The 26,233-nt window shown below is 43.2% G+C and overlaps 1 protein-coding gene and 1 long non-coding RNA gene across 4 annotated transcripts in view; one reads left to right on the forward strand and one right to left on the reverse strand.

Moving 5' to 3' along the window:
* The window catches only part of LOC308473605, a 128,751-nt gene that overhangs the window by 57,183 nt on the left and 45,335 nt on the right, over window positions 1-26,233 (forward strand). The window contains exons 5-9 of the long non-coding RNA XR_013984105.1: window positions 6,667-6,709; window positions 8,529-8,581; window positions 8,716-8,941; window positions 13,062-13,153; window positions 13,286-13,492. This is a non-coding gene — a long non-coding RNA (uncharacterized lncRNA). The remainder of the gene's footprint in view (window positions 1-6,666; window positions 6,710-8,528; window positions 8,582-8,715; window positions 8,942-13,061; window positions 13,154-13,285; window positions 13,493-26,233) is intronic.
* Window positions 1-26,233, reverse strand: part of RAD51B (RAD51 paralog B) — a 322,140-nt gene that overhangs the window by 5,056 nt on the left and 290,851 nt on the right. The gene's annotated exons all lie outside the window — the stretch shown is intronic.

A 26,233-nucleotide genomic window follows, 5' to 3' on the forward strand; every position in this document is an offset into this window, starting at 1 on the left:
TACTCTGAGATTGTAGAATAAGACGGACTTGGTGACCTTTTCATGTGCCTCAGTTTGATTGCTCTAGCTACGACCAGTGGGAAAATTTATCCCGCTTCAATAGAGCCCATTAAACTACATCTTGCAAAACCTTTACCTGGTTATTTACGTAATTAATTTTTTTGCAACCCCATTCCTCTCCTCTGTTACAGTCAGCAACAAACTCAGAGGCATAAAAACCCCAAACTTATTAAGAAATTTCTCTGATGCTGAGATGCGTGGTGTTTGGTGGCCGAGTCATAATAAAAGTATACTGCATGTGACCTAACCATTGGTTATGTGTATGCAATGACCTCACTCCCACATTGCACAAATGATAGTATGAGCAGGAGTGAAGGCTTTAGCAGAGCAGCACAGCCACTTAAGCAGTTCAGCACTCACTTTAAGAGAAAAAGCTTTCTAATTTCCCCACCCATGTGAATAGAAAAAGACTGCTCTGTCAGTGTTTTTTCCTAATATATCTCAATCCTGGAGTTTCTGAGAGTTATGTAGCATCTGATCTCTGACAGACTTGCTTGCTGTTTACACTGAGAGGTGGTGTGTGTGTGTTGATGTATAAAGAGCTACTAGCCTATGGCTTGAATGGGAGAAACTGGTGCATAATATAGAAGGTTTGTGCCAATATAATAAGCTTGGATGTAAAGAAAACCCAGAGGAACGTGCAAGATAAAGTGGGGACTGCACAAATGTTTCAGGGTACAAATCATATGGAAACTTGCCAGGATATACTCTAAATGTTTGCACAAGCCATCAAAATGTTGGGAGGCAGTACTGTATGGAAAACTAAATGGTCTAAAATTTTGGAATTTGGGCAACATAATAAGACTTAAAGAGGACCCAAGTGGAAAATCATTATGGAAAACCATATACAGGTGGATAGATCCAATGAGAAAATGACATGTGCTTTCTGGTTAGATGAAACATGTGGGAACTGGGGCATATGGTATTCACGAGACATTAGATACTGTCTATGCTAGATGATTCAGCACTTTTTCCCCCTTTGGCTCAGCTCCAGCATAGGCTACAATGGCTTCCGAAGCCAATAGTCTTGATGCTTGCTTGGAAAATAAGAGTCTTTTGATGCTTGCTTTGACAATATGATAGGGCTGCCATACATCCAGGTCTCAAAGGCGTAAATGACGTCCGGGGGAAATTTCCGAAACGTGGTGCTTAGTCCTGTATCTTAGGCAAGTCAATCTTTGTAAAAAATAAATAAATAAATAGCTCCAGAACTTTGGGGTTTCCTAAAAAGAATCTCAACAATTTTCGGGGTGTCCTGGTTTTTACTTTTTGAAATATGGCAACCCTGGGACACGGGTGGCGCTGTGGGTTAAACCACAGAGCCTAGGACTTGCCGATCAGAAGGTCGGCGGTTTGAATCCCTGCGACAGGGTGAGCTCCCGTTGCTCGGTCCCTGCTCCTGCCAACCTAGCAGTTCGAAAGCACGTCAAAGTGCAAGTAGATAAATAGGTACCGCTCCGGCGGGAAGGTAAAGGGCGTTTCCGTGCACTGCTCTGGTTCGCCAGAAGCGGCTTAGTCATGCTGGCCACATGACCCGGAAGCTGTACACTGGCTCCCTCGGCCAATAAAGCAAGATGAGCACCGCAACCCCAGAGTCGGTCACGACTGGACCTAATGGTCAGGGGTCCCTTTACCTTTTTACAATATGATGAGGGTCAAGGTGGCATATACAGAGTAGACAAAAGGAAAGGTGTTAGTGGCTCTTTCTAATTCATAAAGCTTTTCATACAGTGTTGCAAGCCCGCTCTGAAAGGTTCCCTCAGCCCTCCGTGAGCTCTGTGTACTCATGGTTTATCTTATCTGGAACATACTTGCACAAAAATGCAAGGGTTTGGCAGGGCTTAGGCTCTGCAGTACGCACTGGAACAAGCCTGGCCCAATACCTGTTAGAACGAGGATTAACATTACCTGAATATTAAACCTGGCCCCATTTAGAAATGTATGAATAAAATACAAGAAAAAAATGACACATTATCAAAAGTGTTTTATGTTAAGAAAGAAAAATGCTTCACCATGGCCCAGCCTAATTTGCCTTCTTAAAGCACAATTCTAATCAGGCTTACACAAAAGTCAGTTTGACCAAGTTCAATGAGAGTATTGCTAGACTGGAGTTTACAGGTCAAGCCTACAACTCTTGACAGCGCCCACACCATGTCATCTTTATCAAAATGCCAGTCCATACTCTTTATTTCCTTCTTTCCTTTCCGTTTAATCCAGATTTCCCTGTATATGGAAAATCCATTAAGTAAAAATAAGTTTTATACATCTCTAGTCACTGTTGGTGTAGAGGTCATTAGTACAATATTGTGGGGTGTGGGCAACAACAACAACCACAACAAATGAAAGTGGATGCTCAGACCCTCCAAGTGTCTATTTTCCAGGGACAGTCCTGAATTTACAGTAGCTGTCCCAGTTTCTGATTTGATCCCGGAATGTCCCGATTTGCCTTAGGATGTCCCTATTTTCATTGGAGAAATTTTGGAAGGGATGGATGCTGCTCCCCTCCCCTTCAAAGCACAAATCTCCATTTTGCCAATTGTGAAGCAAGATTGATAACTAAGGGCTGGTAACATTTGCTTTTGCGCTCTTCTGGTGTCTTTCTCTGTTTGTCTTTATTTATTTAATGTGCTTGCACAAGTACACAAATACCTGTGTGCATGACCAGAATGGGCAAGTGTATTGAGGAGAGGGGCAAAATACACAGCATGGATACGTTCCTTCAAGCACCTCCTACTGTGTGGGCAGTAAGTGATGAACAGCAATGAATATCCACAACTGGGGGGGAAAGAATGTGTGGAAGTTAACATGCCAGTCATTCACACACTAAAAATGCATCTGAGGATGCATTTGTAACACAAAGCCCTGCCTGGAGGTACATGTGCTTAGGATCACTGCCTTAGTAAAAGAATCATTCAGCACAGTATATTATTTTATGTTTAATAACACTTTGTTATAAACGTCTTTTTTCCATGGTGTAAATATTCCACAATCTGGCATGGTTTTCCTTCCTGATTAATTATGCCATTTCCCCCTCCAAAAGTCTGTTGAGAAATTTACTCTTTTATATTCCTTAATTCTTTGCACAAGTTCAAGGAATCATAGAAAATTAAAGTTGAAAGGGACCCTGGGGCCATCCAGTCTAACCCCCTGCAATACAGGAATCTTTTGTCCAATGTGGGGCTCATACCCACAACCCTGAAATTAAGAGTCTCATGCTGTACCCACTGAACTATCCCGGTGGAGATTCAACATATTATTTTCAACAGTCTGCATGCTGTGGAAAAAAACACACAGAAAATACAGATATAAGCAGATGGTTGCTAGCTGTAAATGTAATTCTAGTCATTTGAACTAAGTTATATTAAAGAAGAGTTTGGATTTAAGAGGCATACTCCTGGATGGATGAACTGGTAACAAGCACTTGCCATTTAAAAGCCCCACACAGACATGCCAGTTTTAAGTAATACTTCTGAGAGAGACCAGCTACTCCAGCAGAGGATTTCTAGGAGCAGAAATCAGGAAATGGTTAAGTAAAAGCAGGTGGAGCACTTTGAGAGCAAAGCAGGAAATAGCAGTGTGTCTGAATGCATTCAAAAGAATGTCTCTCCCCCTCAGCCTTTGGGCAGCTGCAGTGACTAGCTATCCACCCACGCCGCCTCCTCCTCCGCTGCCCTTATCTCTATCGGCCCCTGAAGACACACAGTCTTGAAGGCCACAAACACCATTGGCCTGAGTAATCCTCTGCAATTCTGAGCCAGGCCCTGGGAGCATTAGGAGGAAGCTGCCTGGAAGGCAGAAGAAACAAGAGACCCACCCAGTGCATTAAGGGCTGAATGAGCAAGAAAACACCCTGTAAGTGCCAGAAGCTGTTTCCTGAAAGAAGCTGCCTAAAGCCGAATGCTCCCGAAAAACAAAACAAAATGAATATTCGGGAAAATTATAGCACATTTGGAACAGGCTACTTTCAGTCTTACAGGGCTTTAAATGTAAGGAATCACTTTCTTCTAAAAACAACGCTCTCTGAGATGGAACCCAGGAACTGTTTGTTTCCCCCGTTTGGAATATGTTTTCTTTCTAATAACAGTTTAGAATGACGAATATTCATAGTGCAGTTGTACCTCAGTTCCCGAATGCCTTGGGAGTCAAACGTTACAGCAACTCAACAATTGAAAACTGGAAGTGAGTTTTCTGGTTTTCAAACATTCTTTTGGAAGCTGAACGTCTGACGAGGCTTCTGCGGCTTCCGATTGGCTGCAGGAGCTTCCTGCAGCCAATCAGAAGCCATGCTTTGGAAGTCGAACGTTTTGGAAGTCGAACGGACTTCGGAACAGATTCTGTTCGACTTCCGAGGTACAACTGTAACGGATAACTGTTACATCCATCAGATGACAGAGCAGCAATTGCAACAGCAGAAGCTCCCAAGTTCTAAATATCTTGCTTTCCCACCTCAATCCAGCTGTATTCATTGTAAAGGCAAGATGGCTGTGTCCCATTAGTATGAAATTCAATATGGGGAACCTACCTTGTGAGAAATTTATCTAACTTTGAGAGAAAGCCAATTAAACATGGTTGAATTAGTGTAGAATTTTTGCTTCAAACTTCAGACATTCCACTGACTTTCTGCCCCCGAACACCAGTGTTCATTTCTCTCTTTGCCAGCTAAGCTAATGCTTTTTAAAATGAAAAGAAAAGGGATATTGCACGGGTGAGCCTTCTACTGCTTGGAGGGAGGTTAACTTTATATTCCCAAGCTTTCGGGGTTTTAAAGCCCCCAGTTTAATCTGTCATTGTACTTGTCAAGGCAGGAGGCTACCAGGGCATGGATCCCTGTGAGAAAGCCATGCGGGTCCAAGAATGGCCACAGCTGGCAAGCTAAGTGTAACTGGAAAAGTGGGACTTTGCTTACTGTGAACTTATGTTCCCAGTGACACATGGAGGGTAGTCCTGTCATTCTCAGGCTTGCTCAACAGGCAAGATCAAGAGTCTTCAAACTGGTCCTCATCTGGGGAACAAGCCTATGTCTACCCAAGATGCCACCCATTTGGGCGATGCCACCCAAGTGCATGAGCCTTCTAAGGAGTTGCTTTATCAATTGCCAGGATCCAACCCTTCCTCATCTGAGGTGTCAACAGGTCTGACAAGAGAATACAAAGATGGACCTTGGCTTCTTTAAGAATTTCATTATTTCCTAAGGAGGATGGGAGCTTGCATCATTCTATATGGCACCGTCATGCTCTAGAAGTTGTTGGAACAAGTTATCTGCCAGGGAGATTTCACTACCCACGGAATTCTGCTTTCTATGGCCCAGGTCCAGTGCCCCTTGCTTGATGTTACATGATGCTGTGCTTCACACTGCAGACTTCTTGGCAAGGACTGGTGTGTCTGGGTGCGTGCATGCATGCACACGTCATCTGATTACTTTATCAGTAGTGGTGATCGATTGCAGCCCAAGGACTACATGTAACTTTTATATGCCATGTGATACATGTGTAGTCAATTTTTCCTGTCCGGAAAATAGCTGTTGTGTAATTTCTGTTCCGCTTTTCCAGCCATTGAGTGCACCCATTAACTGCTCTCACATAGCCAGGGGCCAGGGGTATCATGCACCCATCTCAGTTCTACTCCAAAATTATGCCACTGTGGCCATGCTCAATAATCATGCAGCCTTCCTAGCAGGCTGCATTCTGTGGCTCATCTGTTTCTCCTCCCAGCAACAAGAGGTATCTGTGGTCTCCCAGATGTTGCTGGACCACAACTCCCACCATCCCTGGCAATTGGCTATGCTAGCTGTGACTTATGAAAACTGGAGTTAAAGAACATTTAGAGGGCCACCGGCTCCCTATCCCTGCTCTGCACCTGGAAATGGACACCTTGCCCCAGGGGCGAACTTTGGTAATTTGGGGTAATATGGCGTCCTGAGTGAGGCCAAAATTTGGCACCCTCAAATGGGTCTTCTCAATTATGGATCTCCTTCATTTTGTGCCTCCTCGGCTCAGCACCCTGTGCTGGGGAACTGCCCGTACCCCTCTAAATCTGACACTGCTCATTCACTTCTGTTCAATGTCTTCACTCTCTGGGTAGATTAAAGGTAAAGGTAAAGGGACGCCTGACAGTTAAGTCCAGTTGCGAACGACTCTGGGGTTGTGATGCTCATCTCACTTTACTGGCCGAGGGAGCCGACGTTTGTCCACAGACAGTTTTTCCGGGTCATGTGGCCAGCATGGTTAAGCTGCTTTTGGCGAAACCAGAGCAGCGCATGGAAACACCCTTTACCTTCCCACCGGAGCAGTACCTATTTATCTACTTGCACTCTGATGTGCTTTCGAACTGCTAGGTTGGCAGGAGCTGGGACCGAGCAACGGGATCTCACCCCGTTGCGGGGATTCAAACCACCAACCTTCTGATCGGCAAGCCCTAGGCTCTGTGGCTTAGACCACAGCGCCACTCGCACCCCCTGGGTAGTTTAGGAAGGGTCTTTATGGTGTCTGCGCCTGATATAAGGAACTGCGAGTCTCACTGCTGTAACCCTTGAATAATGTGTGGTCCTCTTCTCTTGGGTCGGGATAACTATCTAATCTCAGTTTCTTCTTTCTCCCTCTTTTCCAGGGCCCACAACTATGATTGAGGTCAACACTCCCTCACTGTCCCAGTAAGTACCACAGATCCCCCTGAGGTTCTTGTAGAATAATCATGACTTAAAATTTGAGAACAAAAGCTACCTTGCAATTGCATGGAAAATGAGTTCAGCAAAAGGTAGCAGACCAAAAAAACCCCAAAACTTCTTGCTTGCATAAAATCCCGGATTGTGCTTCTGCATTGGGGCAGTTCACTTTGTGTCCATTCTGACTTAAAAGAGGCTTTCAATAGACTTTTGAATGCAAGAACTAAGGGAGGGTGAGAAATTAGAAAACTTTTCCTTAAATCTTTGCCCTCTTCAGAGCAAGCACAGACATGGAGAGAATGGCAGATATGCATGAGAAGCTCAGTACCTCTGACCTTGTGACCTTTGAGTCCTGTATTCCAGGAAATGTATTCTTCCTTTGCCTTGCCTTCTTTTTTAAAAATGTTTGTATTTACTAGGCCCCTCCTGGGATCCCCTGGTCTTCTCTTTGCTGATGATCCTGTCTTGTGGCTTTAAGGGAACACAGCTATTTGTGGATCAGCATTCAGACAACATGGTTAAACATTGCAACAAAACGGTTAATTAAATGTTTATGAAGTCTCCCACAGTTCTTCCAGGGGAAAAGCAAGCAAACAACATTGTGTAATTCAGACCCATTCATCCACTTGCCTGAAGCTCCGTGACACAGTGAAAGATTATCTTGCATTAATCCTGGTTAAATTAACTCAGTCATTTTTCACCCACTACAAGGCAAAGGACTTCATCAGAATCCTGCCTATCCAAACATTTGTTTTGCCCATTTCAGAATTATTCTTTTTTTTTTTTTTTAAACCTGTTAAGTGAATTTTTTTATGAAACTGCATTTGCTTGAGAAACAAGTAGCTTTTCGGACTATATGCTTTCAGGTATGTCAAAATGGAATTGTTCTGCCATGTTGCACATATTAATTTTTTGTTGCACAGTTGATAGTGGAAAAACAGTTTTTCTGGGATTTTGAAGAATTTCAGGAGGTACCTGTTAAAATTCAAATAAAAACTTCAGAAGTGCAACTCGTGCAGAATTGACTGAGAATGGGTCAGGATTTCCTAATATATTTTGGAACATGGTTTCTTCTTCTTCTTTAGCCTGCTCATTTTACCAGAAATGAGATTTCTACACCCAGAAAAATGAGAGTATGTGAATCAATACAGTTGTATTGATTTTTATTTTAGTTATTACACTGCTGTAGACTCAAGTCCTGTTGCTGATCTGCAGTTATTGCTCACCTTCCAGCATTGAAACATTGATTATAATCACTTTAATGAGTAGATTGGCATGCTGATAATTTTCACAGTTGCTTCTGTATCCTATATTGTAGTGTCCTTACGTAATATAAATATTGCTTGGCAAGGCTTATCCTTTATTTGCATCCAAAGGTATTAGAATGCTAGGAGGAATCATTATTAATTTCTTTCCACTGCAGTCTCAGCAATATTGCAAAGCTGTGGTTTGCACCACCCATTTTCAGCCTGGTTTGCATGGTGTGCAAGCCAAACTATGGTATACCAAGACCACAAGGATGTGCAGGCTCCTGGAGACGAGCCTGCAGTACTTGCTCCTCTAAAGTTCTTTTTACTCTGAACTGTGGAGCATGTTGATTTTCCACAGAGCTGAAACACTGTCTTTTATATGGTTAAATAAACAGAATATTCTGAACTGCATGAAAGGAAGGCCAAACTAGACATGAAGTGGGAGATCCCTGTTTGGATCTTCTAATGCCTTTCGTTTTGCTATTGTGTGTTTGTTAAATTGGGGTTCTTGTATTGAGAGAAAGGGGTTAACCCTTCCCATCATTCTGTTTCCCCAGATAAATTTCCCCCAAGTTTCCTCAAGTTGCTATTGGGCACAGGATAGAAAAAGGTATCTGTATTTATTATTGATTTATAAAAATATTTATATATCACTATTCATTAAAAAATCAAAGTGGTTTACAACCACACATATATGCAATGAAAACCATGCACATATTTAAAATCAAATATCAACTATTACAGAAATCTGAATTATTAATTGCTTGCACAAGCCTGGCAGCATACGAAAGTTTTCAGCAGACATTTAAAGATTAAAACAAGAATCTCTATTGGCTGAGCATTCCAGAGGACTGGGTCAAGGACAGTAAAAGCTCAGTTTCTTGTTGCCATCAGATAACCCTTGCCAACTCGGAACAACCAACAACACAGCCTTATATACAGTGCCCTGCAGTAATCCATCATTGATCAGGTAGTATCCAGTCAGACCCCATGAACTGGAATTAATCCCACAACACTGGGTTTGATGTTGGGTTGGACATGTCAGCAGACTCTGCCACAATACCAGTCTCTAAACCATTGTGGGGCCAAGCAGCATTGTCTTCCAAGTGTTTAGCCAGCTAGGGAGACACTGTGTGCTCCAGAGGTCTGGCCTCCTCTGAACTACATGGAACAACTGTGCTGGGCAGTTCCTTGATGATGCTGTTAGGTTGGGTAACTCCAGGATAAACTGAAATTGTCAGAAGGGACAGACTCGCATTCTGTCCTTTAACACTATTTCCAAACAGAATGCTGCTGTGACTCCAACATTGCAATGCAACGGAGGCGGCAAAGTAGGATCTCTTTGCTGTTCCCTCAGCCATGTGGCAGGCCCAATTATAAGCTTGAGCACATGTTTGGTTGGTTCTAGAGGGAGATTGATGCCACTTACGCTCCAGCCCTCATCCAGTCTGTTTCATCGACCATGACAGAGCAAAGTGAGCTTTACGGTGTTTGAATGAGTCCGTAGGAGTGAGACTAGGGCCTCAGTAGGATCACCTGCTCTATCCACCGGAAAGCCTGTCAGAGCAGTCAGGAATCTATCAGATTCCACCAGTCTCTTGGGATTGGGCCATCCTAACTGGTCCCCCACCTGGGAAGAGAGATTGACTTTGGAGGAATAGCACAGAGGAAAGAGTTAACACCCCCTCAATTGCCGCAGCCTCAGTCAACTCCCTTCCCTGCCGCTGCTTTTAGGCTAGGAAAAATACTTCCACATCACATTCAGTTTAACCAGAAACAAACACTCCAACAGTTCCTCCTTTCACTTCCAGTTCCTGGGAAATCACTGCTCTATTTTGTCCTTTAGTGAAATTTGCAGGGAGGCGGAGATTTTTTTTTTAATGCTACTGTACTCATATATCCCCCTCAAATCTGCCTATATGGGCAGCAGACATTGCTGAATGTGTTTCAGTTGCAACTTTTATATAATTAATACAACCAACCCATTGTGAGAATAAACACATTTTTAAAAAGGAAACTGTTATATTAAACTAACACAACTATTCCAGAAGCTAGTGTGGGACAGGATATTGCCAAATGCATGACTATAGCACAATAAAGGCAGAGCTTTATACCAGAGGGATGCAAGATTGACTCTGTTTTCATGGGGGAAATGGGTGGGTTGTTTATGCAAGAGAAGCAGTCTGTTGGATGGCCATCTGTCATAATGATGTAGTTGAGATTCCTGCATTGCATGGGGTTGGACTAGATCTGGGTTCGGCAAACTACAGCCCCCAGGTCGAATCAGGCTCACCAGGGTTCTAAATCCAGCCCGCCGGGCCATTTAAGAACCTGCCACGAAGCCGAGACTCCAGGCAACGGCGATGGAAGGAAGAGACCGAGTGGTGGCGTCTCTGCCAATCAAACGCTGCACCTGGTTTATCTCAGCATGGTGCGGGAACGTCTCTGCCAATCAAACGTCGTGCCGCGCTGAGGTAAACCAGGCACAGCATTTGATTGGAAGAGACGCTGCCACTCGGCCTCTTCCTCCTGCTGCCGCTCCTGTGGCTGCTGCTGCTCTGCATCCCCGTGAGGGGCAGCAGTGGTGTTCCTGGAGGACAGCCTGTCTGGGCTAGGGCTTGGGGCCACTGTGGGGCTCCCACTGGTGGTAGAGGACAATGAGGCCAGCGGCGAAGTGGCCCAGGCGGCGGCCTTCACCTCCGGGTTGCAGGAGGACGAAGGGGTGGAAACGCCTGCATGGGGTGGCAGCTGCAGTGAGGCACCAGCTTGTCCTTGTCTCCATCTCCGTGTTCTTTGAAGAGGTGCACTGGGCAGTGCGCGCCTCACTCGGCCAGCTCCTGCAGGCTCCCTGCTTCCGAGGTGCCCAGCTCCCGCGAGCGTGCCAGCCCACTCTCCAAAACTTCCTGTCCAGCCCCCAACAGTGTCTGAGGGACAGTGAACCGGCCCCGTTTTAAAAGTATGAGGTCCCCTGGATTAGATGGTCCTTGGGGTCCTTTCCAACTCTACAATTCTGTGATTCTAAGTAACTAGGTCAGCATAAGGAGTGAGCTACAGAGATCAGTTTGTTTTTAATCTGATTTCTCTTTTTTATTATTAATAAAAATTCATATAATTTGGCTGTTGGATGCTGAAGTGTAGTTTTGAAAACACTACGGTTCGGATAATATCCCACATACCTGGCCACTGGGCATATGCCACTGGGCAAAAAAGGAGGTTTCATCGAGAAAAGAGCAGGCTGCGTGGACTCCTAGGGTGGGAGAGGCAGCTGGATGCCAGCCCTGTTGTCCTGAGTAAAGTGAGAGGAATCTGGCTAGGAAACACAGAGTGCATTGTCTTGGGAGCCTGGGTTTTAGTATTTTACAGTTCTGTCTCATCTGTGAGCTATAAGTGTGAAAGGGAGTGGTTGTGGCAGTGAGTAGCTGGCCGGAGGCAGCTGGCCAACCCTACAGGGCAGTTTTGCAGCAGTTGCAGAAGGAAGGGCATAAGTAGGCTCTCCTAGCCTTTCCCCTTCCATTATAGAACAAAGGCTTGTTCTTGGTCTACAGCTTGAACCTGGCTTTGGACTTCCTGCTGATCAAGCCAAACCATGGCTCAGCACTGAGCAGCAGGAGAACCTGGAGAGGAAGGCAGCAGCTGTAATCTCCTCTCCTGCAACCCGCACATTACGTGCAGTCTGGGTCTATTATATTTTGCTTGGGAGGGATGAGAAAGTTTTGAATTTTTGTATCTTATTAAGTTTTTTTGTTTCAGGGAAGGTTGATTACACTGACAGAGGAATAAGAATGTATTTCTATGCTGATAGTTCCACCCTTGGGAACTTGAGCTCTTAAATCATCTGCTTAAATATGCATGTGTGCATTTCTCTTATGTTTTTACCACATGCAAAGGTTGGAAAAATAATCTGTGTCTTAAATAAGAGGGGGGGAATGGAACAAAAACAAACAGCAAGCAAAAGAGAAAAAAGAGAGGACATGCACACAGTGAGAAGAATGTCAAGAGTTAATCCCTGGTGTAATACACTGGAGGGTAAATTCATGTTGTCAGAGGAACAGTTCATGCAAGATTTATGTGCCCCCCACCCTCTGGTGAACTTTAAGGTAAACCTCAGCCGGCGACTGCTGCATTCCTCATAAACCCCTAGCACAGCCCGCTGCTGCTTTTCCAAACTGCTTTCTCATTATTCAATAGCACATTTTTCCACAGCATTCTGCTCTTGTTAATACTTGCTTGCTGCAATTTTTTTTTTTTAGTTCTGCAGTAAAAACACCTGTGTTTTATTAAGACTCAAAAATTGTGTTCCGCCTCCTTATTTTGACTGCAGTGGCATTAACCCTTTCAGAAGTATGCTTTTGAGGGCTGCTGCTGAATCTAAAAAGAAAGGCGCTTAAAAGAAGAATGCGCCATCAGAGAAACTGACACAGGAAAGCATGGTTTTGTGTGGGGCTGCGGTAACTAAGGCCTTGGGTAATGCTTGCTGCTATATCACAAAGTGAAGCTTGGGTAAATGAAGGAACCCAAAGGTGTGATCTTGCAACAGAAGGAAAGGCAGAGATGGGGCTAGCCAACTGCAAGTTGACTACGGCCTGGTTTGCACATCATGGCAAGTCAAAATATGGCTTACAACAGGTGTGCAGAACCTTTGGCCCTCCAGAGGTTGCTGAACTACAATTTCCATCATTCTTGGCCATGGGCTATTCTGGCTGGAGCTGATGGGAGTTGTAGTTCAGCAACATTTGCAGGGTCAAAGATTCCTCGTTCCCTGCTTACCAGGCCTACTCAAATGTGTGGGTTCCCATAGAGGCCCCTATAGCTGATTTGTTTATTTGTCTCTTTTTTTACTGGGACTCATGTTTAAACTCTCAGCTCTCTGGGAGCCTGCATGCTTGTGTAGTCCCAGTAAACCACCATTTGGCTTACTGTGACATGAGAACCGGCTCAATGAAAGGAAATCTGTGGTGAGTGGGACAGGTGAGAAAGGAGGGCAAGGCCTCAGAGGCTGTGGAGTCATTGCGACATTTTAGTAAAAGTGAGCTCTGAGAGAAAGAATGCAAAAGTGCTTAAGGCTGATGACCTAATCTTTGCCTTCTTAGTACAAAGAGTCAGATGGGTGCAAGACAGAAAGACGTGATCCTTGTGCTGTCAGATCTGTTCAAATCAAACAACCGCATGCGCCCAGAATCAGGTACATAGTGCTGCTCCACCCATTTGGGTCACAGAAGGGGAAAATTGCAAAACCAGCACCGGCTACATCAGCAGCACCACTCAAGGTACAACATTTCTCATAAAAGTCACAACGAACCTTTTCTGTTTTCAGGGAAATACGCCTCCTGTAGCAGCAAACAGAAGCAGGAGAAAGTCTTGTGCAGATGCATCCTTAGTGCTGGAGTGCAGGAATTTTGGCAAAATGAATTCTTCTTGAGATAGGACTCAAGGCATGAAGGAGCCACTACAAGAATGGAAAACCTCTCACCTCCAGTTCCTTAACAGCTTAATGGATGTAGGTAACAGAAAGTTTTAAAAGGTAATAAAAACCTTGGTGGCTTAAATGTTTTGTTAATTCTGTTCTGAGTTGTATCAGAATTACAGGGTAGTATTGGCACCTAGTTTTTGGCAGTTGTTCCTCTCTCCACCTTTATAACTATTGTCTTCAGGCTACGAAGCACATATTATGGTGTTCATGATAGTCACCTCTTACTAGTTTCTATGCAACATTCTTTTACTCATATCTATAGGTGTTCTACAAAAAAAGAAATTTACCTTGTAAAAAAGAAAGTTGTGCCAAAGGGCTCATATTCCAAAACTGCAAAAAGGGGATGAACAAAAATGAGCAAAATCAGCTTTGATGGGATTTACCAGCAGAGTATATAGTAGCATAACTCAGAGAGGTTTCAGCTCAAGGGACATGGAACTCATCTGTTAGAACCATTTATACATGTATGTGTCTGAAGACTAAAATCACAGTGTTCAATACATGTAAACAATGTTCAAAACTACTTCAGTGTGACTGTGTATAAACCTGACTTGCACTTACAGAACTTCACTCATTGTCAAAGCTGTAATTTGCATTTGCTTGTATACTGTGGTTTGGAACCATTATATGTCAGACTTGAAGAATATGCGCAAATAAAGGTAATCACATGCTATCACCACTAATTTACATACAAATGTAAACATCCAAACTCATGAAATATGTTGGGCCCTGTTATTATGGAGAGTAAACAGCAATGACTCGCCTGTTATTTACACAGCCACCCAAACAGGGCATTTTCTTCCACTGTCACCCAGCTGGGCAACACAGCAAGGGGTATAGAAGTCAGTGTCTAACCTATGTTCCGAAATGGGCTCATAATCATGCTTCATAGGTGGCCTGGCCACCTGGATTATGACTCGACAGTAATAGGGGGTTTGCCATTGCTGATGTTGTGGTTGTTGAGCCATGTGGCATTCTTTTTTCCTTTTTTAAAAAAAGGCGGGGGGGGGGAATGGAGCAACTTAGGCGTTCTTTTCTCAGAGCTATGAACATTTTACTTCCCACTCCTGGAATGACTCTAGCCACAGATGATTCTTTCCTCCTCAAAGAACTAGCTATGAAAGGGGAAAGCTTGTTGTATTACAGGTGGCGACCATTTTGTATGCGTCCAATTGACACGACTGCCGACATGCAAGTCCTTTTGGATCCAGAAGAGGGCAGAATGGGGGACATAACAGGGCAGAGCGGGCTTATGCGTACTCTGCCAAAGCGTGTGGGGGCCAGGAGTGGAACCCCCATGCAAAATGGTTGCTACCTGTACTCCATTTTATTTTGTTGTATTTAATCACTTTTATGGCAGATTTGCGAGAAGTGTCAAGTGCTGTAAAGCATATTGTACTGACCTTGAGGATAAAATCATCAAGCTGCTATGGAAGGTAATCTGAAGTACAAATCTGAGTGAGCAGCACTCATTTAATTTCACCGTTGCCCCATATTGTCTCAGCACTATCTCTGTCATTACACTTGTTTAATATAGCCAGGATTAGCTTCTGATGAAAATGCCACACAATCAGGGCTGTAGCTGGGGGTGGCGAGTATGAACTAACATAAAAAATAGACTTTGATGAAATTATTACTGAATTTTCTTCAATTAAAGGGAGAAAAATAAAGTTATAATCAGATCAGACTTCATTGAGGAGATTGCTACTTAAAGCCAGAGTTGGCCTAACTTGACTTTTATATATTTTTTTCAAATAACAACTCTTGTGAATAAGAAGTTGTAACTTGTGACTTGCAAATCATAATAGTCTTCTTACTTTATATTAACCAAATAAACACAGATATTGCAAAAGTAATGCCATTTTACATCATATAGTATTATAATGTAAAGTTATTATTGTGGAACAATTCAGTATGATATTGTTTGTACATTTCATTTAGGCCTATCTGTGGATTGTTTTTACAACTGAATTACATTAAAAAAAACCCTGTCGACTCACATCAAAATGTCATTTTCTTTGCTGAAACCTTTTATTAAGAAATAATAAATTAAATATTGGATTTTCTGTGAAAGAATTCATTACAAGATGAACTGCATGAGGAATTGAATGGGTGGGTGGGGGTGGGTTTGAGGAGAGGCAGAAAGAAGAGCTAATCTGTCCATGGCTAGGGGGCGCAATCTGGATGGTTCTGCCGGGGCGCAAGATCACCTGGCTACGGCTCTGCACACAATAGCAAAAAAATAATTTCTAGGTGATGGGGTACAATGATATAAATTAGCTAGTTACAGTGAAGGGGAAGGTAAAGACAAATGCCCAAGAGGAGGAACAATATGATCTTGTCCAGAAAAGGCCAATCCTTCAAAAGCTTGTTCCTCCTGCAAAAATACCAGGAAGTAGAGTGCAAACAGGGATAGAGTACCAGATGAGGTATGGACTGTTCATGCAGAAATCAACAGCAAATGACACAAACCAAAACCCCACCACTCAAAACCCCCCACTACTCTGCTTATTTGTATGCACTCTGAAGTATGCAGCTCAGCAACAACAGCAATGGCACATAATTCTTGGAAGCAAAAGTTCCCATGCCTACCAGGTATAAGGAATGAAGCAGTCATTACATTAAAAAAAAAAATGTTAGTAGGTTAGGAAATAAGCATAATCACCTATAATTTAGACATGCCTAAAACAGGACACACAAAAAGTCACAAAACTGCAGTTTAAGAGAGCCACTAATTTGTGTCATAATGCACAGCACTTAGTGGAGAAGAAAGAGGCATTCACTTACATTGGCTACTATGCTATGGAGCATGATGGTTATATACCGTATTTTTTGCTCTATAACACGCACCCGACCATAACACACACATAGTTTTTAGAGGAGGAAAATCCGTAGGCATGCCACCTGTAGGCATTCCCTCCATAACACGCACAGACATTTCCCCTTACTTTTTAGGAGGAAAAAAGTGAGTGTTATGGTGCAAAAAATACAGTATGTACTGATGTGTGAGAGTAGCTTAATGAGCACAATGCTATTGCTTGTTAACTTTGAAGTAGGTCCCACTGTATTCAATGGGACTTATTTCTTAGTAACTACCATATTTTTCACCCCATAGGACGCACCGGCCCATAGGACACACCTAGTTTTTTTGGGGGGGGGAAATAAAGAAAAAAAAATCCCCCCCCCCAGGTGCGGGGCTGGGGCAGGGGAAGCCCGAGCTTCCCCTGACCCCAGCCCCCAGAACAGGCTGCTATCCGCTAGCCGTGGGAGAGCCGCGTGACTTCGCGCGGCTCTCCCACGGCTAGCGGAGCGCTGCGCGAAGCCCGAAGCTTGGGGCGTGCTGAGCTCAGCGCGCCCCAAGCTTCTGGGTGCAGGCAAGCTCTCCGCTAGCCGTGGGAGAGCTGCGTCTCCCACGGCTAGCGGATAGCTTCCTGAAGCCTGGAGAGTGAGAGGGGTCGGTGTGCACCGACCCCCCTCGCTCTCCAGGCTTCAGCGAAAGCCTGCATTCGCCCCATAGGACGCACACACATTTCCCCTTCATTTTTGGAGGGGAAAGAGTGCGTCCTATAGGGGGAAAAATACGGTAGTGTTTAGAACAGCAGCTTTAGTTTGTGCTACTGGTCTAGACTAAGCTTACCAGATTTTTTTTCCAAAGAATCCAGGGACACTTTTTTCTTTTTGAAAAGAGAGAAAAAAAGTTTTTATATATATATATATATATATATATATATATATATATTAGTCATATCTCTTCTATGGTCTCCTCTATCGTGTGGCCTTCCTCTGGGCCCCGGCTTGCTCTCTTGGAGCGCTAGCAGCCATGAAGTAGGCTCAGGTTGGGCCTGGGGTCGGCCACATGTCCTTGCCCTCCCAGTGCTTTCCTAACTCTCCTCAGTGGCGGCAACAGCAGTGGCGTGGCAAAACCAGGGCTCCCCTCTTTCTTCTCCTTCCTCTTTCTCTCTTCTCCTTCTTCTCCTTCTCTCCTCCTTCTCCCTGCGTCGGCTCTGGAGTTTTCCTGGCCCCAGAGCACCGCTGGGCAGTCGGCCGGGCACTCTCGCTCCCGGCTTGATTTGGGTCATGCGGGTGTCAGCAGTTCCCCCAGTTATCGCGTTGGGCGTCCCTGGTTCCCCCTCCCCAGTGGTGGTGGCAGCAGCAGTCTCAGCAGCCTGGAGCCAGCCTGGTAGTGCAGTTAGCTCTGGCTGGCTTCAGGAGCTGCTCATTTCTGTGGCGCCCAGCATTTTGCCTCACCGGAAGTCCCCATATGATGTGTCTTGTGCCGTTGAACCAATCACGCAACATTCATTCCCTACTAATAAACCTATAACACTTAAAATATAAATCTGGGGACATTAAATGAAATCCGGGGACAGTCCGGGGATGGATTTTGTCCGGGAACAGATTTGTAAATCCAGAGTTTGTCCCCGGGAAACATTGATGTCTGGTAACCATAGTCTAGACCCCACTCTTCACATGCTCAGTTGCTACCTCAAATGGTCCCCGAGTCATGGTTCATCCATATGAACCTTTTGCCCCGCACTTTCTAGGCACAGGTCCATGCTTTCCTAGTTCTAGTGCTTCCCGCCTGCCCATTGCTTTCCCCAGGAAAACCCGATTTTATTGTTGAATCAGAGCAAGCAGCAATTTGGGTTTTCCGCAGATTGTTGTTTGCTTCAATTCAGCGGCAAACAGTACCACCAGGGGTGGGGGACAACGCTGACAGACACAGACCTGGAAAGCCTGGTCCTGTGCCCAGAAATGCAGAACAAATATAAGTATGGATGGGCCCTCAGGGGAGAACTACGGACACTGTTTAGGTAGAGTTGATGTTCCTGAAAACCAGCTGAGAACTGGGATTGTGAGTGTGTCAACATGTTAAGAGACTTTGGCTGTCTACACACCCTCAAAACACATTCAAAGCACATTCTTTTCCTCTAAGAGTTCTGGGTATTGCCTGTGTCCACAGCACCTGGTTTGGGACTCACACTAAGTAGGAGTGAGATGAAAACCCCATTATCTATGGTTGACAGACGGATGGAGATGTGAATCTGCATGCTAGTTAGGTTCACCCTTCCTAATGCTTCTGTCTGCCACACCTCCACTGTCTTGGGTTTGCCAGTGTGAGGGGAGAGAGGGACTTGCAATCAGTACACAGACTTATTCCTCCTGGTATCCTCACAGAGCTTCTGCTGCCTTAAGGAACAATGAGTCTTAAAGAGTAACTGCAGCTGAAAATGGAATCCCTTCCTCTTAGGTCTCTGCTCTAAACAACTGAAATATTGGGAGGCTTGAGGCAGATTCTGCCTCTGAGAAAAACATGGGAGTCTGCTCAGACCTTTCTAGAACCTTGGTGAGCTAATCTGCCCTACATTGCATATTGAAAAGTGAGATATGGGAGCACTCCTAGGCTGTATAGAAGTAACTTTGGAAATGGTACTTGGAAAATGAATTAGCCGGCAACTAATCTGCTCTTATCCGTGTTTCTGTGAACTGGATTCTTTTATTCTGTCTTCCAAAGCTGAGATTTCAGCAGATTTCAAACAGAATAAAAATAAAACAGAAAATAGGCATTTTTGGACTGATTACTCAACAGGGGTCGTTTGTGACAGGAAGTGCAGCTGTGTGACTAATAGGCCTGACTTTTTCTTGGCTTCTTTCCCCTTCAAAATTCTTGTTTACTGCTTAGGTTCTAAAAAAAAAAAAATTAGAATGGCAAAAGCTAGCAATATTCCAGGAAAAAATGGTCTGTGCAATAAGCAAAGGCAGTAAATTTTACAGAAAATCAGGGCTACAGAACACTCCTCCAAATATTCCTTCCAGGCTCCTGACTCACGTCATTTCTCCCCCTGCTTTTCTCAAAACATATGTCTAGCAGATCCCTTTTTCTCCTGAGGGGAGGGGAAGCATATGAATCATATTTTGAACATTTAACTCTGGAATTCCTGAGAAGAAAACTAACTCCAAGGAAACAAAGGGACTTTGTGCATTTTGCACTTTATTCATTGCTATTGCTGGTTCCTAATAATCATTTTGCTTTAATCAGAAGTTGGAAAACACTTTTGCACACTGTGAAGACAAGAATCTGATCTTGATATGATGGGAAGGTTCATAGAATCACATGAAGCATAATCAACAAAGCTGATAATGTTATTGGTGTAAACTGAGAGGTAAAGAAATGCCAAGGTATAGCATTGAACGCATGAGGGATCAAAGATATGAACTGTGGTGAGGGAAATTTCCAGGAGTCAAGAGTGCCTATGGACACTTCCATTTACCCCACACTTCCTTAGAATTTGCATCGGATCAGTGGCCCTGGTCTGAAAGCTTTTAATTTATGTTCCAATGCAGAAACTGTCAGGTGTGAGTAAGACCCACATGGTTTGAAGAACTGTTACAAAAATTAAGCCCTAAAAGGAACACAAAAACTAAATGAAAATCTCTTCTGGGGTTCTGATCTACTTTAACTGAGGTTACTCAAGAGGGAAACCTAACATAACATACTTGCCATGCCAAAACCACTTAAATACTGCCATGGATTTCATCGAGTATGGATTTTGAAGACTAAACAGAAATAACAGAAAAATCTGCTCTTGGTAAAACATCGCTGGTAGAGGAAGTCAGAAGAGTTACATTCTTTCTGGTTTGTATATTCTTAAGATGCAAACATAATGAATAAACAGGATTGTCTCTATTTCAAATTAGCTCAGAATGTATGCTTCATGCACCACTTAATGGCAACTGTTGCTGAGGGGGGGAATTCGTGCAAGTTTATAGAGCACTTGGACAGAGCCACTATAGAAATACAGAAGACTAAAGTGGCCTAACTGTCCCATTGAGGGATATTCAGCAGGGATAGCCAACATGGTGCCCTCCAGATGTTGTGGGCTACAACACTCATCATCCTTGACCATTGATTGTGCTATTTGGGGCTGTCCAAAACATATAGAGGGCAGTGTATTTGCTACACGTGGTGTGGGGCATGAACTGAAGTTTAGAAGCAAATACATTTATATTCAGCAGTAACAAATGATTCTTCTTATTTCAGTTTGACAAAATATTTTAATTGTTTCTCTTTCAATGCAATGGCAAAAGATTGCAAAGAGCTCAGAACAGTTGCATTTCAGTCCAAAGGTGGTTGCGTTTCTCCAGCAGCACAATGATTCAGGGGCATACATCTGGTAGAGGGCTTAGCGATTCTTGAAACAAACTATGGTATATTTAAGATAGAATAGTATGTTCTACCTGAAGGGTACAGAAACTCACATTTGCCTTTAATCTCTTCTTGTTTTTTCTGCCACAATCAGACTTCAATTCCAGATGTTTCCCTTCAGGCTGGTTTGGAGCATGACAGGGTTGCTATTTTCACAGAATAAATAGTCTGGGATGTACATACAGTTACAGTCTACACACTCAAATATGCCCATTCTTGGAGATTGCTAACATTTCATTTCTCACCGGGTGGCTAACATATGGGCTGCCAGCATTTGAGGTATGTTAGCAGGGGGTTGAGTGTAGCATTTTCCATGCACTGCATACATTCCAATGTACAGTAGAAACTGCGTTTCTAGGGGCTTAGTTCCAATGAGCTTTCAGTTGCTATTGACATACATTCCCTTTTTTGAAATGTCCTCACATTTAGTTAAGAAATGTTCAGGAGAAATAGGCTGTCACTTTTCCAATAGCGAGCTATTTTTGAAACGTCTATTAAAATCACTTTTAAAAGGCAAATTCATTGATTGCTGAAACACCTTCTTGTCAATCTGGCAAGAGTAAAAGTACGTTTATTGTCTCAATCACCATTAAGAGATCAGGTTTACTGGGGCCAGTTCAAGCCTTGGTAAAACTCCATGGCAGTCAAATAAGAGTTGTGGCGTGGCTGAATTCTGTGTGTGTGTCAGCTGCCACATCACAGAGTCTGATGTCAGGGCAGAGGTCTGAGGCAATCAGATGGCAAGCCATAAAATCTGGTTTTTTAAGTTTAGTCCTGTTTGTTTGTGTTCTGAATACCTGTGTCTGATGTAAACACTTGAGCAGCCAAAAACCTTCCAGAACAAAGCCTGTTAACAGCTAGATGTGATCCAGTAAAGATTTACTTGTTCTATATGTCTCACCATGTAATCACCTGACATTTTTCCACCAAGAAAAGCTAAGAAGGGAGTAAGCAATGGGAAGAAAAGTAATAAGGATATGATGGAAAAAACCTCCACACGTTAGTAGTGTGGTAAAACTGAAGCAGTGATATTTTCCCTTCTTCAAACTGGCACAATTTCCAGCATGTTGATACTGATCCCATTTCAGCTTTTGTATGGGGTCAGGTATGTGTGTTTCATACTTACCTTTTCCCTCACTCTTTCCAGGCACAGTCCACAGTCTTTAAAGATTCGTGTCCACAAACCTTTTTTCCCTTCTGAAACTTTCCCTGTGAAAACATACTCTTTAGCGCTCAATTGGACCAAACATCAATTCAAGTTTTCTGCAGGTTGCTGTTTGCTCTGATTGAACGGGTTTTCGCAGGGAAAGTTCCAGAGAAAAAAAAGGGGGTTCATGGATATGGATTGTTAAAGACTGTGGACTGTGCCTGGAAAGAGCGCAGGATAAGCCCACAGAGTCCACAAACTAACACCAAATTTTAGTGGGGGGAGAGTTGAAGCGAATTTGCAAAAATAATAATAATAAATAAATCCCCTCAGATTTACCTTGAATTTTGATGGTTACTATTCTCCAACTATGAGTGCATGGCAAGTATTTGCTCTTCAGCATCAGCAGTTGACTTTGCAAAATTTTGCAGTAGCAGGCAGTATTTGCCATCTGACATGAAGCTGCAGTCATTACTTTATGATGCCACATGTAACGAGAAGGTGAATCATATACCACATAGCACAACACTGAAAAAAAGGGCAAAAAACCTCTCCCTCTTGATTTGTTAAATAACTGATTTCTACATATCCCAGATTTCTCAACGCACTTCAAATTTTTTTCTTCCTCAGGTGATACTCTTTCTCAATAGCTTCATAAACATCATATGTCCACTTGAGCAATGTAATGTTTGTAATGTTTGTATATGAGGGTATACCTCAGTAGCAGAGCATGTGAAGCAGATCCCAGAAGGTCCCAACTTCAATCCCTGGCATCTCTAAGTAGGGTTGGTCAAATCCCCTGTCTGAAACCTTGGAGAGCTAAAGTCAGTCAGTGGAGACAATGTTGAGCTGGATCAATGGTTTCACTTAGTATAAGGCAGCTTCCTGTGTTATACAATAGATACACAAAACAGAAAAGACAGCTGTCTCTAAACAAAGCTATTATTTTGCACTCAACATTTGACAATCCACTTGACAGTGTTGGGCATGCAGCAATCAATGTTCTTGACAGCAGATATGTAGTAACCATCAGTATTTGACACCTGACTTTCAACAGAATTTAGAGAACTGGATATTAACTTCATCCATGTAGTCAATCAAAACAGGTGATTTTTGCCTTCCATGTCCAGCACTCGAACCATGGACTACAGTGGCTGTCAAGCTAAGAAACCCACTCTGAGATTGCTCTCGCTGTAATTTTTGAACGGCCTTCAGAGAAACCAGATTCCAATTACCTTTAATTAAATGGACTTATAAATGAAACTCTTTGGCTGTTTTGAGTTATATTTCCGAGAAAGTTATCCTTAAAATGTGGCATAAGTTTCTTTCCATGGAGCTATCATCTTGGTTTTTTTTCTGGAATTCTTGCTACAGCTGCATGATCCTTTTTGTTATCACTGACAGGCTAATATGCCCAGAGGCTCAATTTAAGAACTGAGAGGTACCAATGCTGAATCCTGCCTGGAAGCCATTCACCTGGATTCCATGCTGCCAAATTCCAGGTGTGTGGTTGCTGGCTGTGATCACCTCATGGTGAGGGAAAGGTACCCTACAGACACCCAGAGGCATTTTACTAGTTCACATGTTCCAGGGATGAGTCCAGGCATCTAAAATAAGATCTGAGGCTCAGCCCTAGCTCAAAGTAAGCATTAAGTTAGTAAATTAATAAGTTAGCAAGTTAGTAATCTGCAGAGTAGTTCAAAATCTCTGGGCTTTCGTGCTGGCTGTAGATGCAAAGCCTGGCACTGCTGGATTGTGCACAAATTCACTGATGGATATGTGTTCTAGTTTTTTAATTTGTAATGTTGCTATTGTACAACTCAAATTGTATAATGAAAATATACACGTGATGTCTACCCAGTGCAAAGCAGCTGTGAAGAAGGTGAATTCCATGTCGGGGATTGAAAATGGTGGTGTTCATTACCACAGGATAGTTACCAACTTGGACAGCTTTAAAAGCAATTCCGCTTGGCATCTGGGTTGGCCATGGTGAGAACAGGAGGCTAGACTAGATTTAGTGTCAAAGGCCTTAGTCAGATCAATAAATGCCATATACAGGGGTTGGTTTTGCTCTCTGCGTTTTTTTTTAAGCTGTCCAGTGGAAAAAATCATGTCCACTCTTCCCCTAGAAGGTCTAAAACCATTTTGGGATTCAGGAAGGGTCGCCTTGGATATTGTTGAGAGACGGTTTGCTAAGATCCTTGCAAGAATTTTGCTGGCTGCAGCTAACAGAGAGGTGCCTCAATAGTTTCTCTAATTGATTCTGTCACCTTTTGTTTTAAGAGATTGATAATTTTGGCATCCCTAAAGTCTGCTGGGATCTCCTCTCTCTCCCAGATTTTTTTGATGAGTTTGTACAGATGCCTGATAATTGTCTGCCAAAGCAACTACTCTATTCCAAACTTAAAAATGGAAAGTGTAATGTTGGTGGTCAACAAAAGAGGTTTAAAGACTCTCTCAAGGCAAATTTTTAAAAATGTAGTATAAACACCAACAACTGAGAAACACTGGCCTGCGATTGTTCCAATTGGAGAATAGCCTTTACCAAAGGTGTCATGGGCTTTGAAGATGCTCGAACTCAGGACGATAGGGAGAAACGAGCTAAGAGGAAGGCATGCTTGGCAAACCCTCACCACGATCAACTCCTGCCCGGAAACCTATGTCCCCACTGTGGAAGGGCGTGCAGATCTAGAATTGGCCTCCACAGTGACTCATGGACTCACTGTTAAAACCGTGTTTATGGAAAACAATCTTACTTGGCTACAAGTGATTGCCAAAGAAGAAGAGACTAGATGGGTCTTTGGTTGATGCGGCAGGGCTCTTTTTTATATTCTTAGGATCATATCTTTAAATTATCTCTGTTGCCAGCACTAGCTATTTGGATACAATTATAATTTCCTCCCAAATAGAGTTTTCCAAGTGGCAAGCATTTTTGAAAATTGTATTTTTTTCTTCCCTCAATTTCCCCTCCCCATTATTATTATTATTATTTTTTTGCCAACACCGGTATTGGTGGCAGTTCTGCCATTTTAAGAGTTAGAGAAGTGAGGTTCTTTTGCACGTACTCATATGCTACAGAGGCCAAGACCAAGACTTCCTCAAAAAGGTCAGTTTTATATAGAAAAGCAAGCAGGCTAATCGCCTCCCCTCGCTGCCTTTTCCTAAGGCTCTTGGCATCTGGCCCTGTTATGTGCAACCCGGGGTTTGACCAATGCTTCCTCTTGTTTGCTACTGCATACTCAACTAAACTGTATAACTGAAGGGAAGCTTATGCCAGTTATTAGTGCTGAGGCAACCCATGCCCCCAGATGAGGGGGTAGTTTCATGAAGCATTTCCTTCTGGAGCCTCTGCTTTCAAGGGAAAAAGGTTATGTGAAGGGCTTTTCGCTCGTCTCTTATTAACTGGTTGTTGTTGTTGTTTTAAAAAATGTAAATACTAAATTTTCTTTTTTGTTGTTGTTTCAAGATTTAAATTAATTGCAGAAAAAAATGTGAGGTACCTGTACCTTTTATTCTTCTAAACATTCCCTGTGCATTCATAGAGATGGCAGTCAAGTGGCACATCAAGCATTCTCAAAAACCATTCTCCTAGGCTGCTTCTCCCTCATTCTCTTCCACCAAGTTCTGCACATGATCAACCCAAACAGCCAATTTACAATTTACCAACAAAGTGTGCCACAAGATAGATTGGCTATTGGTAACGGTCACTCTACAGCAGCCAGCTTCTCATATACACTACTTTTCTGGGCTGTAATTACTCCCATGCTGCTGCAGTATGTGCGTCGATACTGCAACCACTTGGGTGGGGCCAATCATGTGGTCTTTCCCACCCAATTACTTATCTGGTTGAAAGGACATGTACAATTGGTGCCCCCTACCTACTTGGGGTCGCACACATACACTACAGGAAAGCCGATTCCATACAGTATTAGAGAAGTGTGAAGGGGGCATTGCTGCTTGTAAGTCCAGATGGAGAGAAGGAATAGTATTATTTTCCTGTCCCATCCTTACTGTAGAGTAAGAAAAAGTATTAACCACTGCTAAATGTTGGAGCATCAACTGAATATTCAATAAGGAGTGCTTACTACTGAAGAAGAATAGCTGTACCATGTTGGGTATACTTCTAAAGACAACAACACATTTGAAACAGTAGTATATATGAAGCAGAAACCTGATTTATAACTGGTTTTGTTTACCTTTTTCTCCTCACCACCCATCATTTGCAATAATATGATAAAGTACAAATTGATTAGCAGCTATTAGAAGCCCTAAAAGACATGGAATATGTAGTATGGTGATGTGCAGAAGCGTCAGTACAAAACAAATGTAAGCTTGCTGCACGTAAAGGGAAATAATGTCACTGTTATTGTAACTAGAAAGTATGTTGGGCATGCCAAGCAACACTGAATCTAATCTTCTCTGGCTGCTTTTCTGCTCC

Source organism: Podarcis pityusensis, assembly GCF_964106645.2.
Source record: "Podarcis pityusensis genome assembly, chromosome: 1".
Taxonomy (NCBI): Eukaryota; Metazoa; Chordata; class Lepidosauria; order Squamata; family Lacertidae; genus Podarcis; species Podarcis pityusensis.